Source organism: Petaurus breviceps, unplaced genomic scaffold (genome assembly GCF_028583685.1).
Source record: "Petaurus breviceps papuanus isolate PSGF00001 unplaced genomic scaffold, PetGlider_PUasm1.0 189, whole genome shotgun sequence".
Lineage (NCBI taxonomy): Eukaryota > Metazoa > Chordata > Mammalia > Diprotodontia > Petauridae > Petaurus > Petaurus breviceps.
Window position 1 is genome coordinate 22670349 of NW_027185809.1, and position 15448 is coordinate 22685796.

At 37.0% G+C, this 15448-nt stretch overlaps 1 protein-coding gene across 8 annotated transcripts in view; it reads right to left on the reverse strand.

Moving 5' to 3' along the window:
* The window catches only part of SLC38A6 (solute carrier family 38 member 6), a 103218-nt gene that overhangs the window by 79873 nt on the left and 7897 nt on the right, over positions 1 to 15448 (reverse strand). Inside the window, exons 4-5 of one of the 8 annotated variants that reach the window (XR_011169035.1) lie at positions 14991 to 15165; positions 13441 to 13900 (exon numbers count right to left, since the gene is read on the reverse strand). The exons of 6 other annotated variants lie outside the window; for them this stretch is intronic. The gene's annotated coding sequence lies outside the window, so the exon portion shown is untranslated. The remainder of the gene's footprint in view (positions 1 to 13440; positions 13901 to 14990; positions 15166 to 15448) is intronic. One more of the 8 variants, XR_011169034.1, reaches the window with a different exon arrangement.

Genomic DNA, 15448 nt, shown 5'->3' on the forward strand with positions numbered 1-15448 from the left:
GAATATACTCAATTAAAGTCATATGCTGGTAGATTCTTAGTAGTATTTGGTAGTACCTATGTGAAAAGATTTTTTCAAAGATGAAATATGTAAAATCTCATTATAAATCATCGTTGAAGATGAACATTTGCAATCAATTTTGATAATAGGGAGCAATAACTTTGAACCCCAACTAAGCGAAATGTCTTCCCAAAAGAATTCCACTTTTCTCATCATTAGACCTATATTACAAAAAAATTATACTCAATTATTATTTTGAATTTTATCAATAAAGAGTTTGATTTGTTTTCTCTTATTATATAAGTACTACTATATGCTGTAAGTATCCTTGATTTTGCTTCTTGGCCCACAAACCCTAAATACGTACTGTGGCCCTTTACAGAAAAAAGTTTGCTGACTCCTGTATAAATGGACTGCCTGATTGAAGTGATGATCTAGTTAATATATCACTGTCTAGCTGATGTTATATTACATAAATATGGACTGTGCTTTGCTTCCAGATATTCTCCAGCTCTGTGCAGTAATAAGGAAAAGAGGTAGGTAAGATTGGGCCTTTGGACCCACATGTACAGTATTCATAGTAGCTCTTTTTGTTGTGATCAAGAACTAGAAATTGATGAGATGCCCATCAACAAGAGAATGGCTGAACAAGTTATGGTGCATGAATGTAATGGAATACTAATGTGCTATAAGAAATTATTAACAGGCAGACTTTAAAAAAAACCTGGAAAGACTTACATGAAGTGATGCTGAGTGTGGGGAGCAGAACCAGGAGAACCCTACACTGTACACAGTAAGAGCCACAGTGTGCAATGAATGATTTTGATAGACTTAGCCCTTCTCAGAATTGCAAGGACTTAAAGCAATTCCAAAGGACTCATGATGGAAAATGTCATCCATATCCAGAGAAAGAACTATGGAGTCTGAATGCAGAGTGAAGCAGACTATTTTCTTTTTCTGTTTTGTTTTTTCTTTCTCTTAGTTTCTCCCATTTGTTCTAGTTCTTCTATACAACATGACTAACGTGAAAATAGGAATGTATATGTAGAACCTATATGAGATTGCATGCCATCTTGGGGAGGGAAGAGGGAAAGAAAATTTAAAATCTATCGAAGTAAATGGTGAAAAATAAAAATAAATTAATTTTAAGAAAAAGATTTGCCCTTTGTAGGGCATGATCAGAGACAAGATAAAGGGGCAAGGGACTAGAGAATGGAGCATAGTATATAGTTGAACTGGTTTATCAAGGGGTCCAGAGGGGAAAGGAAGGAGAGTATAGCCAATGCAGGGGTTATGGCCTGGGAAAAACAGAGGGCTGTCGGGATTGGAGGTCATAGTGATAATGAAGAATATGGTTATGAGTTTTAAAGCAGAGGAAAAGATGGAATGACAACAGATTATGGTAAGATAAAAGAATTTTCAAGTTCATGAATATAGATATAGAATACTTGGGGGTGACGGCAAGATAAAGGACATGACCTTCTTTGTATACAGGAATAGGTCTTGGAAAATGAATAAACTTAGGAACTAGAAGTTTGGATGTCTGAGGGAATACTGATGATCATGAAGGTCAGAAATGAAGGTTATGTCCTGTTTCAGCCTAGTTTGTGTTATAGATAATTGAAGACGCATGTTATAAGCTGAGAAGTGCTATATAAATGTGAAATATTACATCTTGTTCCACTGCCAGATGGTAACATTTTTTTTTTGGAGGGGGAAAGGCAGGGCAATTGGGGTTAAGTAACTTGCCCAAGGTCACATGGCTAGTAAGTGTCAAGTGTCTGAGACAGGATTTGAACTCTGATCCCCCTGACTCTAGGGCCGGTGCTCTACTCATTGTGCCACCTAGCTGCCCCAGATTGTAACATTCTTGAGATCAGACCCCCATTTACCCCTGTTTTTTTTCCCCTTTTATCTTAGTATTACTAGGACATGTTATAGTGCCTTAGCTATAATAAGTACTAAAATAAGGATTACATCTGTTGTAGGGGAATTCCTGGGGAGGTAATGCCTTTTACCAATGCAGATTACCAACTGTATTATAACTAATAATCTTAAAGGGTTGTTTGGGGTATTGATTGATGAAGGAATTTGCCCAGGGTCATGAAGCCAGAATGTGACAGAAGTCCAAGGAAACTGAACCCAGGTTTCCTGATTCTAAAGCCAGCTTTCTATTCACTATGCCATTCTTCAATCTCCTATCATGTATTTGCACAATTGACTTTTGTACCCAAGTGTAAGACTTTACATTTATCCATATTGAACTTTATTTAAAGATTCACCTAAGAGTTCAAGTCTATCAAGATCTCTTAGTACCTGACTGCCATCCTGTGAGCTAGCTATTGTGTCATCTGCACCACCTTGGCATCATATGAGAATCTGGTAAGCATGTCATTTCATGCTTTAGCTGAGCCACAGATAAAGATGTCACACATCCAAACACGGAGCCTGGCTGCACTCAATGGCAGACGATGAACTAAACTAACACAGAACTGCAGAGAAGGCCACTTTTCTTGTTTGGCCATTCAACATTTCTGACTGTATCTAATTGTATTATCATCTAGTCCCTTGCAATCATTTCCAAAAAACAGCATAGGATACTTTATAAAAAAATAGATGGAAAACTGATAGAGTCATCTGATTTACTAGTTTAGTTACCATCAAAAAATGAAATAAAGTCAGTTGGGCACTATCTGTTCTTGATGCAGCATGTTCACTCTTTGTAAACAATGCTTCTCTAGGTGTTCACTAACAGTCTCTTAAATGATTTATTCTAGAATTTCTCCAGATATCAAAGTTAGGCTCATGGGCCTGTAATTTGTGGAATCTATTCTCTTTCTCTTTTTTCCTGAAATTCAGGAATTTTCCCTCCTGTAGTTCTTCAGTGTTCGTCTCATCCTCTATGATCTTTCAAATATCACTGGGAGTGGTTCAGTAATCATAGTTGTCATTTCTTTGAAAATCCAAAGATACAGTTCATTGGATAGAGCACTACAGCTGGCACTAAGAAGACTCAAGTTCAAATCCAGTCTCAGACAAGTACCAGCTGTGTAACCCTGGGCAAGTCACTTAACTTGTTCGCCTCCATTTCCTCACGTGTAAAATACGAGTTATGTATATCTATATAAATAATATTACATGCATATTATGTTACAGCACCATTGTGAAGCACTTAGCATAGTGCCTTGTACAAAGAAAGTGCTATATAAATGTTAACTATTATGATATGGGCTAAATGACAAATTCATTAAAGATAATTATATGCTCATTTACTATCTCATTTGTTGTGGGCATCAATTCCCAAGTAAAAATTTTTGTTTGTCAGGTCACACTCGTTGGAAAAAGGAGACTAAGATTTAAGCACCTCTGCCTTCTTTCTGTTGTCACGTCATCATCCTACCTACTCGAAGTAGCAGTTCTATCTCCTCTTATCTTTTTATTTCCTCTAGCATAACTTAAAACACACACACACACACACACACACACACACAAACACACACACCAAAACTTTTTTTGGTATCTTTAGTTTCACTAACAGACCACATCTCACTCTTGAGATTCAGCACTCCTGACCTCAAAGTTCAAGATCTTTGGAATCTGACTGCCAGTCTGTGAGCTAGCTATTGGGTCATTTGTACCAACTTTGTATCATCTGTAAATGTGGTGAGCATGCCGTTTAATCCTTTTTATAGGATCCTGCCACACTCTTCAGCCTGTCACTTATCTTTGCTTCTACTTTCACCTTTTAAAACTCAAAGACAGTTTGCTGTTTTTGTCTGAATATTTTACCGGCTGTCCTCCATGCCTGAGGTGTTCTCTCTCCTCCCCTCAGCCTCCTAGCTTCCTTGGCTTCATTCAAGTCTCTGCTACAAAGTCCTACCTTCTGCAAGAAGACTTTTCCTGTCCTCCTTCATCTCAGTGCCTTCCCTCTGAGACAGTTTTTTGCATATTATCTCTCCCATCAGTCTGAGTCCAAGAGCATGAAGTGTTTATTTTGAACACGTTCAGTGTAAGCTCTCTACAGGACATTCAATTTGAGATGTCCAATAAATAGTTATAAAAGAGGAACAAGAAATAGAGTCACCTATTGTTAATGGTTTTCTCAAGGTGTTTAGCCAGGAAAGACAGGAGATCTAAAATGATAACTAAACGGGATAGATAGATCCAGTAAAGATTTCTGGGGAATAGGAGAGACACAGGCCTATTTATAAGGCAGTAGGGAAGCAGTCAACAGACAAAGCTAAATTTTTTTTAGTACAGAGTCTGGCCCATAGTAGTACTTAATAACTTAATAAATGCTAGTTGACTGTCACTAGTCTTTTTAGGCAGGTCTCATTTTTCCTCATTGTTGGAACTGCTTCACTTTATGTCTTTAGAATTTCATTCTTGAGTGTTTTCCAAGTAATTCCATCTATCCTTCCTCTGAAATTTGCTCTACTCAAATCTAATGTGCATGTCAGAATAAACCTTCCTTCACCTCTTTCATATACTCAAAAAAAGAAGTGGTTTCTTCTTCCCAATGTTCACCTATCATTTCCACCCCAGCAACCTTCCTGCTGTTAAAACATCCAATATAGATTTCCCCCTTGTTGGCTCCTCCACATTTTGCAAACAGGGAGATCAAGCAGATGTTTGGATAATTAAAACTGCCAGTTATACTCCTATCTCATGCCTCTGTAACAGGCTTATGATCTCTTCTTCTAATTTTTTCTCTCTCCAGGTGGTAAAAAAATATATATATACTGCTAACAAAGTCAAGTTTTCCTGCCTCCATTTATTTTTACCAAAATGCTTTAGGATTTCTCATTTGTTTCAAGACTCAGCTCAAGCACAAGAAGAAGGCTTTCCTAGTCTTCCTTGCTGCTACTGCCTCCTTCAACCTCATGGTTATATTCTAATTGTGTATTTTTATAGATATCTATATGTGTATATTTTCTCAATTATAAAAGTGATTAGTTTTCGCTTTTGCCTAGTACATTGCCTGGCTTAATAAATAACTTGTAGATTGACTGAGTCTCCCTTTTGAATCTTAGATTTCTGCTAAAAGCATACCTTCTTGAAATGCTATACTACACAAGCAGATCCCACCTACCCCTTTAAATGCTCTCTTTCTTGTGAAGGAAGTATACCCAAACAGAGCCATATTCCTATAATATGTTTCATGCCAAGGCTTGGTGATAGACGTAAGGTAAAATTTGCCTCCTTGTGTTAGGACCTCTAGTTCTTTTCTTTGTTGCCATAGACATTTGAGGCCAGAAGTCTGACTACTAGCTCCTTCCTGGGATTTTGTCATCTGTGATCTCCTGACTAAGTTGGTATACTTTCTTCCTTCTCTTTATATAGCTATTCTCTTTAGTATCTGCTATAGTGTATTAATTTCATCCACTATTTTAGTAATTCTGTCAAAAAAGAAAAATTGTTAAGTCTTGCCCTTGATGACACCATCCTCGCTCGAGATATTCACTGCTTGCCTTACTGGATGGTTGAGCAACAATCTCCTTTAATATGTTCTATGAGTGTGTGTGTGGGGGGGTGGAAACCTGTGGCCTTAAGGCCACATGTGGCCCTCCAGTGCAGTCCTTTGAATCCAGACTTCACAGAATAAACCTCTTAATAAAAAGATTTGTTTGTAAAACTTGGACTCAGTCAAAAGGCTATACCCAAGGACTTAGAAGGCCACATGTGGCCTTGAGGCCACAGGTTACCCACTCCTGTAGAGTTTTTCCAGGAATCAAAGTCAAGCTCATAGACCTAAAGCCTGTAGACTCTAATCTCTTCCCCTCTCTGAAAATCAAGACATCTGTCCTTTTCTAGTCTTGTGGTACCTCTCCTATTTCCATAAAGGACATACTCATAACTTTTCAATATCACTAATGTTGGCTTAGCAATCACATCTGTCAGTTCTGTCAGTACCCTAAGATGCAGTTCATCTCGGTCAGGTGACTTGAATTCATCAAGACCAGGCATGTGCTTTCTTATTGTCTCCTTACAAATCTAGAGTACTAATTTTGGTTTAAAGGTTTGTTTTGGGGGGTCTTTTTTTGCTTTATGGAGAGGGGAGGGCAGGACAATTGGGGTTAAGTGATTTGCCCAAAGTCACATGGCTAGTGTTAAGTATCTGAGGTCACATTTGAACTCAGATCCTCCTGATTCCAGGGCCAGTGCTCTACTCACTGTGCCACCCAGCTGCCCCAAAGTGATTCTTCCTTGCAGAAAAAAAACAAACCAAAAAACAAAATAAGAATCAATTGTTTCCTTCAGTAGGCAGCAGTGAGGAAAATGCAAGTCATACCCATGCCCTTCATTTTCTTGTCCAAGACTTTGTAATCCTTGCCAGTACTTTCTCTGGCAGTATCATTTCTGTCCACATAGATTGCCAGAATTGGATAGTAGTCATACATTTAGATAGGTCTTGGAAGGATGATAAATTTGTACTTCATAGGATCATAAATGTAGAGCTGAGAAGTACCTCAAAGGCCACTTAGTCCAAATCCCTTATTTTACAGAGGAGGAAACAAACCCAGAGAGGTTAAGAAGCTTGCCCAAAGTCTCACAGGTATTAAGTGAAAGTCCTGGGATTCTTTGTAATATATTAGATATAGGCCTTGGAAAGAAAATGAACCTATGTATTGTTGTTATCAATTTGAAAATGACCTACTGCAGTATCTCTGAGAGAGGAATTCACCAACTACCATTATTTTTCCTTTCTTCTTCTGACTTGTAAGAGATGACCTGTCACGTGATGCCTGCTATGGCTCTATTACTTCATTTCCTGGAGGACCACTTCCTCAGATCATCCAGTTTCCTCCTCTTCAGGAAGAGACTCAAATTTGCTTTTAAGCTTAAAGTTTATATTTGTCCATTTCCCTCTGTTCCTCCTCTGTGACATTTTTCTACTCTCTAACCTCCCAATAAGGATCAAGCTATCCCTCCTCCACTTCAGATTCTTACTCTCAACTCGCACTGAAGAACTACTTTTTACAGGAATATTTCATTTTCGCTAATAACCTGGAGTGTACAAAGGCATTCCTTAAGTTCCCTCACCTTATCTTCTAGGAAGAAGTACAATCCATACTTGGAACATAAACAGCAGTCACCAGTCATTTATGTAATTTTTTCCTTTGGTTAACACAGTCTTCCCGTTTATTCTTGTTCTTCTTCTCTTATATTTCCTGTTTTTCTCCTAATTTTGTATTTCTTCCTAATGAAATGTTTTTCATTCATTATTCTCTTTTATTTTTTTTTATAAAAAATATTATCTAGTTCTGGTTTGGTCAATAGTAAGGAGAAAAAAAAGTTACCTTTCCAAGCTTTTAGGAGAAAAAAAAGAACAGTGGTTTGGGTTTTTTTTTGTGTGTGTGGTAGATTCTATATCATTTTATGAAAAATTTATTTATTATTATAAACAAATTATATCATCATTTTCATGAGTCCAGAGTAACTGGAATCAGTTAAACACAGAATAGTTCTTATGGAGGGATGTTTTGTGACCTTCCACACAGAAGAGTTGCCTGATTTGTGAACTATATGTAAGAAAGTTTTCTGATATCCTACAATTAAACTTTGTTGAATTTGAAGAAATATAATCCAGGTACTAGTACTTCTTGATCCAAAACTTCAACCTGTATTTTGGATGGTCTTATAAAACTGGAGCCTAAATAGATATTTTACTATTCAGAAGTTGCCTCGAAATCTTGTAAATTAAGCTATCATTGAAAGAAAGGTACTAAGAAGTAACACTAGCTACTGTGGTTAAGTTCTGCTGATCAGCTACACTATAGTAATTTTAAAAGGGATAACTGCAAAAAGTGATCACAGTTTTCTAAGGCTACAAAATCGACTATAATATTGTCACTATGTAAACTGATACAGGAAATAGGCCTTGGAAACTAAAGACATGAAAAGGTTGAGTCAAATAAACAAGGTCTTACTGTACTTTCAAAGAATTTTTTTTCAGGTCACTCAGGATAATAATAATGATGTACTTTCTTTCATATAGCAAAATAATACTACTGTCATATTGGTCTATAAATGAAGGTTTTGAGTGTAGGCTTTCCTAAAACTCTTATTACAGGAAAATAATTCTCTTAAGTTGTTTATTTTGTAAGCCTTTCATTACACATTCTTTCAAGCACTTCACAGTACTATTAAAAACTTTTTTAAAATTAAAATGAGGGAGGCAGTGTGGGATACTGGAAAAAACCTGGAGTGTCTTCCAGAAGCCCTGTTCCTTAATTTCCTCATATATAAAATGAGGGGATTGGACTAAATGATCTCTGTGGTCTTTTCCAGTTCTAAATCTCCTTTGAGACTTTCCTCAGATGTTAATACTTGCTCCCTCTTCAAATTATCTTACATTAAAAGCGTTGTATCCCACCATACCATGTCATTAGAATATGACATTGTTGAAGGTAGGGGCTATTGTATTTTTGTTTTCGTATCTTCTGTGCTTTAGACATATTAGAAATTGCTTCCAAAGTTACTAATTTTACATTCAGTCAGTAAATATCTAAGTCATTTAGATAAGCTTTTCTAAAAACTTGTTCATGGTTTGGTTATTTTTAAATAGTAGCACTAAACAAACATTTATCATCAGTAAAAGTAAAAATCTTCATTAAAAGGTACAAAGCCATAACTTAATTACACAAAAAAACCATTATTAATTTGTTTTCCACCTAAAAATTAAATAACTTTTACTTCTCAAGCAACAGTAAACAAAATTGAACACTTCTAGAAATGCTCTATGTGTTTACTTTATGCAAATTCTAATATAATTTCCAAATATGCTACTAGATAAGGCACACTATAGCAATAACTATTCTGTTTTATCTAGTAATCTGTGAATAATTTAGTCTGAAGTACACTGTGGTAGAAACAGTACTACACTTGAAGAAAAGAGATATGGGCTGCAGTTCCAACACTATAAGCTTCTCAAGGTTCACTTCTTGTCTTCTCAAGGCTAAGAAGATCATTAACTACAACATATCAAAATATCTTTAATAGCTGTCACCCTACTATCTTACTAGCTGTGTATTCTAGGGTCAAGTGAATTCAGTCATTCTGGAATTCAAGTTCTCATCTGCATAAATCAGAAGACTGTATCAGATAATTTCTAAAGGGCCTCCAGCTCTAAAATTCTGTGATCCTGTGAGATAACTCAATTTTGAGATCAACAAAAAAGATCACTGAATATAGTAAGTTCCTAGACAGAGTGGAGCAACATTCTCACTTGTGAACCATGAATTTCCAGTTAGAATATCTGTGTAGTGACTATATACTGTCATGTCATATGACTAGAGAAGGGAACAGATTCTAGGACTTTTCTACATATAAGACAAGAATCCTAATTTTTATGCTTAACAATCTCAAGTCACAACTTAAAAGAATTATCTTCATTTATTGAAAAAATATGCTGTTTAAACTCCTTTTAAAACTCCTGTTACTTAACTGCTAACAACTTCAACCTCCCACCTCATCCACAGCGCAAAATATTACTCAATTAAATACAATTTTGACTTTCCATGTCTATTTACTGAAATTTTTTCTTGTTTATTGCTGTTAGCCATTTTTCTTCTTGTTCCACTCCTTCCTCCATATGGCTGCTATTAACAATAGCTGACTTACAAAGAAACAAGCATATTAAGAAACATCAAAATAATAAAAAGAATTATTATCCTCTCTTGCATATCCTATGGTACTGAAACAATCTGAAAGATGGAATTATTTTCATCTTTTACAGGAATTCATGTTAGCAGTAACGGGAAGCAATCATAAGAATGTGAAAGGAATCTATTTTAGGAAACCTTTTATATATATTTTATATTAAAGAAATCAATGCTGTGTTTTGAGGAGACTGAAAGTCTATAAATCGGAGGAGTCAAGATGGTGGAGTAGAAGCAGGACCTCCCTGCTGCTCCAGCTTCCACCTTCCCCAATATATATAAAAAGGGGACTCTAAACAAACTTTGGAGCTGCAGGACCCACAAAATGACACAGAGAAACTAACCTCCCACTGAGGACAGCCCAGCAGGCCGGCAGGAATCGGCCAGCGCAGCGCTCTGGGTGCCGAGCCCAGCCCCTCACAGAGGCTTTAGACCCAGGGTGGGCCTAACCAGGGCCTAACTGACTCAAGATCAGCAGCAGCTGTGGTCGTTTCCAGATTTATCAACACATAGATATGAAGGACAAAGTGAGAGGTCAATGCATTCTGGACTTTGGGACCCAGTAAGTGGGAGTGTGTGGCTTTTGCCCCCCGGGGCGAGAAGCCACTGAGACGCCTGCACAGCCAGCCAGTGCCATGTGGCAGTTTCAGCTCCTGGTCTGCAGAGTGTAGAGGGACCAAGCACCAGTCTGATGGGTAATTACTCTTGCTTTAACCTGCTTGGATCTGGATTGCAGCCTAGGGTAGAGGTCCAGGGGTATGTGTCCAGCTTGCCAGAGCGTGTGGAGACCTCAGAGAGGGAACCCAGCTAATACCTCCAGCAGCTGAGAAAACCCCAGCATTTGGGATGAAAGCTCCCCGTCTGGTGGCAGAGTCCTACTGTGGCAAAAAGCCCAGGGGTCAAGTGACTGAGGCAAAGGAAACAAAGCAGACAGAAGATAACAACGTTAGACTCGTATTTTGGGGACAAAAAGGAGCAAAGCATGGAATAGGAGGAAGACACTGAAGTCAGAACTCCTGTACCAAAAGCTTCAAAGGAAAATACGAGTGGGTTACAGGCCATAGAGGACCTTAAGAAACAGATAAGAGAAGTTGAGGAAAAATTGGGGAGAGATGAGAACGTTTCAAGAAAATTACAATATGAGAGTCAACAGCCTGACTGAGGAAAATACCACCTTAAAAAATAGACTAACTCAAATGACAAAAGACGCTCCAAAAGGCAATGAGGAGAAGAATGCCTTAAAAAGCCAAATTTGCCAGATGGAAAAAGAATCTCAAAAGCTCAATGAGGAGAATCACTGCTTCAGAATTAGACTGGAGCAAATGGAAGCTAATGACTTTATGAGAAATCAAGATGCTGTTAAGCAGATCCAAACAAATGAAAGAATAGAAGGCAATGTGAAATATCTCATGGGAAAAATCACTGACCTGGAAAATAGATCCAGGAGAGGTCATTTTAAAATTATTGGACTACCTGAAAGCCATGATCAAAGTAAGAACCTAGATATCATCCTCCAGGAAGTTCTCAAAAAAACTGCCCTGATGTTTTAGAACCAGAGGGCAAAATAGAGGTTGAAAGAATCCACCGATCACCTCCTGAAAAAGATCCCCAAAAGAAAACTCCTAGGAATATTATAGCCAGGTTCCAGAATTCCCAGATTAAGGAGAGAATATTACAAGCAGCCAGGAAGAAACAATTTAAATGTTGTGGAAACACAATCAGGATAACCCAGGATCTGGCAGCTTCTACACTGAGGGATCGAAAGGCTTGGAATGTGATATTCCAGAGGTCAAAGGAGCTGGGATTAAAACCAAGAGTCACCTACCCAGCAAAACTGAGTATCATGTTTCAGGGGAAAATATGGTCATTCAGTGGAATAGAGGACTTTCAAGCATTCTTGATGAAAAAACCAGAGTTGAATAGAAAATTTGACATTCGGATATAAGAAGCAAGAGAAGCATGAGAAGGTAAACAGGGAAAAGAAATCATAAGGAACTTATCAAAGTTGAACTATTAACATTCCTACATGGGAAAACAATAATTATAACTGATGAAACTTTTCTCAGTAGTTGAAGGGAATAGAAATATATATATATATATATTTCTATATATGAGGGTATATGGGCATATGAATACATATGTGAATGTGTGTATATATGTTTACAGGTATACATAGACAGAGGGCACAGGACCAATTTAACAGGAAGGGATGATACTTAAAAGGTGAAATTAAGAAGTGAGAGAGGAATATAATGAGGAGATGGGGAGAGACAGAATGGGGTAAACTATCTCATATAGAAGAAGGAAGGGAAAATGGTTACAATGGAGGGGAAGTATAGGAAGGCAAAAGGGAATGGGTCAAACTTATTCCCATTGAATGTGGCTTGAGGAGGGAATGAAATACACACTAAATAGGGTATTTCACTCTCCAGGAGAGTAGTGGGTGAAGGGGATGAGAGGGGGAATGGTGGAAGGGAGGACAGGCTGGGGGGGAGGGAAGTTGGAAGCACCCACTTTTGAAAAAGGACAGGATCAAAGCAGAGAATCGAACAAGTGGGAGGTGGGGTAGGACAGAGGGAAATATAGTCAGTCTTTTACAATATATCTACTATGTTATTGTTTTGCATTAGACACACATGTACAACCTATACTGAACTGCTTATCTTCCCAGTATGGGTGAGTGACAAGGGAAGAAGGGAATTAATCTAGAATTCAACGTTTTAAAATTAAATATTTAAATATATATACACATACTATTACTAATACTATTTTACATGTAATTGGGAAATAAGATATACAGTCACTGAAGCATAGAGATCCACTGGAAAAGTTGAAAGGGGTATGGGAGAAAATATGGGAGAGAGCAGATTGGAGGAGGGGATATCCTGTGGGACTGCTATTTTGGGGCAGTGGGTAGGGGAAAAACGGGGAGAAAATTTGTAACTCAAAATCGGCAGAAATGAATGATGTAAATCAGAAGTTAATAAAGCATTTGAAAGAGGGAAAAAAAAGTCTATAAATCTTAATAAATAAACAGGATAGAAAATCTTATTTAGTGTGCCATTGAGGCATATGTCATGGCTATTTTGGTCTGGCAAAGAGTTAAGCCTTCACAGGAACAGTTTAGAAAGCTGCTTCTTATGAACATGTAGAGTATTTCCATCTTGTTATTGTCCACTCCACATTTTTCCTTCAATGAAAAAGGACAATCAAGAAATCTTGGGTGAAGTATAAAGCTCAAGTTTCTCAGCAGCAGCAATATTATCTTTGGATCTGGGTTGAGGAACATAAGTTATTTAAATATAGTTCAACCCTCAGAAAGCTGTCCACGTGGAATGATCCCTTATTATTTCAAAGTTTCTTTATTTGTAATGTTTTCCAACCTTTTCATCTTGTTTCCTTTTGTTTGCACAGTGACCATAAAGGTCAATTATCTAAAGTCATTAATTCATTCACTATCTCATAAAATCCTTATTGTCTAACTCCTACATGACCTCCTCCATTTTCGCCACTGTTAGCTTACTGGCTCATCTTTGATGGTATTTAAACTTCACCTTCAGGAAACTATATTTTCTGTACTACCTCTTACTTGTCTGACCATTTCTTCTTTTTTGATTTCTGGTTCTCTTATTTTTCATCACCTATGTTCCCTTCCCTTAGCAAACTAATTATTTAACATATTTTCAACTACCAAATACATAGAAAACTTCAACATCGCTAGCTCTGACTTGGCACTATTTTGTAGATAACCCCACTTATACCTATATATAGTACATACCTTGCCCCTTAAACATCTTGAACGAACACTGCCTATTGCCCAATTTTTCGTTGCTTTTCCAATTCTTTGCTATCTTCTCAATCATCCAGGCCGCCAATCTTCAGGTCCTCAAAGACCGCTTTCTGTGCTCAGTTTCTTGCATGTGGTTCATCCCTGAGTCTTGCTGATTCTCGCTACCTGTTACTTCTTGTTTCCCGTAACACTCTTCTCACTATCTGAAGTCATCGCTTTCGGTTAGCCATTGGCAGCCTTCCTAACCCTCTGACTCCAATCTCTCCTTGATTCAGCAGTAAGAATCCTCTTCCTAAAAAGCTGCTTTGAACATGCTGTGCTTTACTCACTGTCACAATGCTTCTCCAGAATTAAAAAAAAAAAATTAGAGGCACTTTTCCATGTCTGAGACATCGTGAGCAATATTTTGAAATCCTATGATGGTTCTCAGTAGTATGGAGACCAGAAGCTATGAAGGAAGAAGGCCTGGATTAAAATCCCATGTCTGGGCGAATCACATAACCCTCCAGAATTCAGTGTCCTTATCTGTAAAATGAAGAGATTAGACTAGAGAACCACTAATGTCCTTTCCTGCTATAAATTTATGTTCCTATTAGATTATTACCTCTTATATCAAAATTAAAATTTCTGACTGTAATCTTTAAAAAGCTTAAGTACCCTGATCTTTCACTCTATCATGTCTCATACTTTTCATTTCCTTTATTTCAATTTGCCATTTCTTGCATCTTGAACAATGATCTCAATTCTCTCAGCCAAAACCTACCCCTACCCTTGTTTAAAACTCTCAAATCTTACCTCATCCATAGTATGTTTTCAGATCAGTTGCACTTATAGTTTCACTAATAATATGACACTCATTTATAAGCTTCTGTACATTAGCAGATTATTTTGGTATTTTTGTTGCTTGTTTTTAGACATATATTTGTATTCTGCCTCCTCCATCATATTGTACACAACCCTTAAGCATTCCTTCTACTGGCTTTAAAACTATCTCAGCACCAAACGATGCCTAAAAAACGACACACCAGCTAACTGAGTTACCTATTAGATAATGAACTAAAGGTTGCATCGTGTATAAGTGAAATGTTTTCTTTGTTCAGTCAAGAGGAAGCTGAGCTTATCTCGAGCTCTGAAATAAAATTGTTCCACCTAAAATCTGAACCCTGCATAGCAACCAATTCTAATAATACCTCTAATAATAATGTAGACACAATCTACACTTAGGACCTAGAAAAATGTCTTGGAACCCAGAGTCCAATACAGAACCTGCAGACTATGTCTCTGGCTACAGAAGGACACCCTTTGCTTCTAAAAAGCGGATATAAAAATTCTCCACACTTCTAGCCTTATGAAAACGCATTATGAGGTTACCTAAAAAAGTTTTGTATAAAAAAAAACAACCCTAAAGTTTTGTATAATTCTCTGCCTGACTTACAAGTTATAATTGGGTATTATAATTCTGTTTACAAGAAACTTTTTTATATAATAAAGTACATGTTTTTAAAATGTCACTGACATTATTAAAAAAAAAATCCTACCTCAGTAGAGTATTTTTATAGTGATTAAAGGTGAAGGAATTCAATCAACAGAAGAAGGAAGCAGTAGTATCTGTACAGGATCATGAAGAAGTCAGTTGAAGTACCCAAGTAGGTTATTGAGAGCAAAGGAAATTAAGAAGGAAAGAAAAATGGTTTTCTTCTACTTTATAATGCCCTAAAGTAAGAAAAACAACATAGAAAGATATTAGATTTTCAAAACCATCAGAGATGGATTGGTGTGGGTAGACAAGAAATTTACATTTTGTACATTTACATAGAAGGAAATTTACATTTACATTACATAGCTGAGCTAAGGTGTTTATTCATAATCTGAAAAATATACATAATCATAACAAGTTAAAATCTTTTTTTTTTTAAAAAGTGGTCTCCCAGAATTAAGATCTAAAATAGGAAGAATATAGGATAAAGAGCCTTTACTAATCCTCAAAAACTAAGGG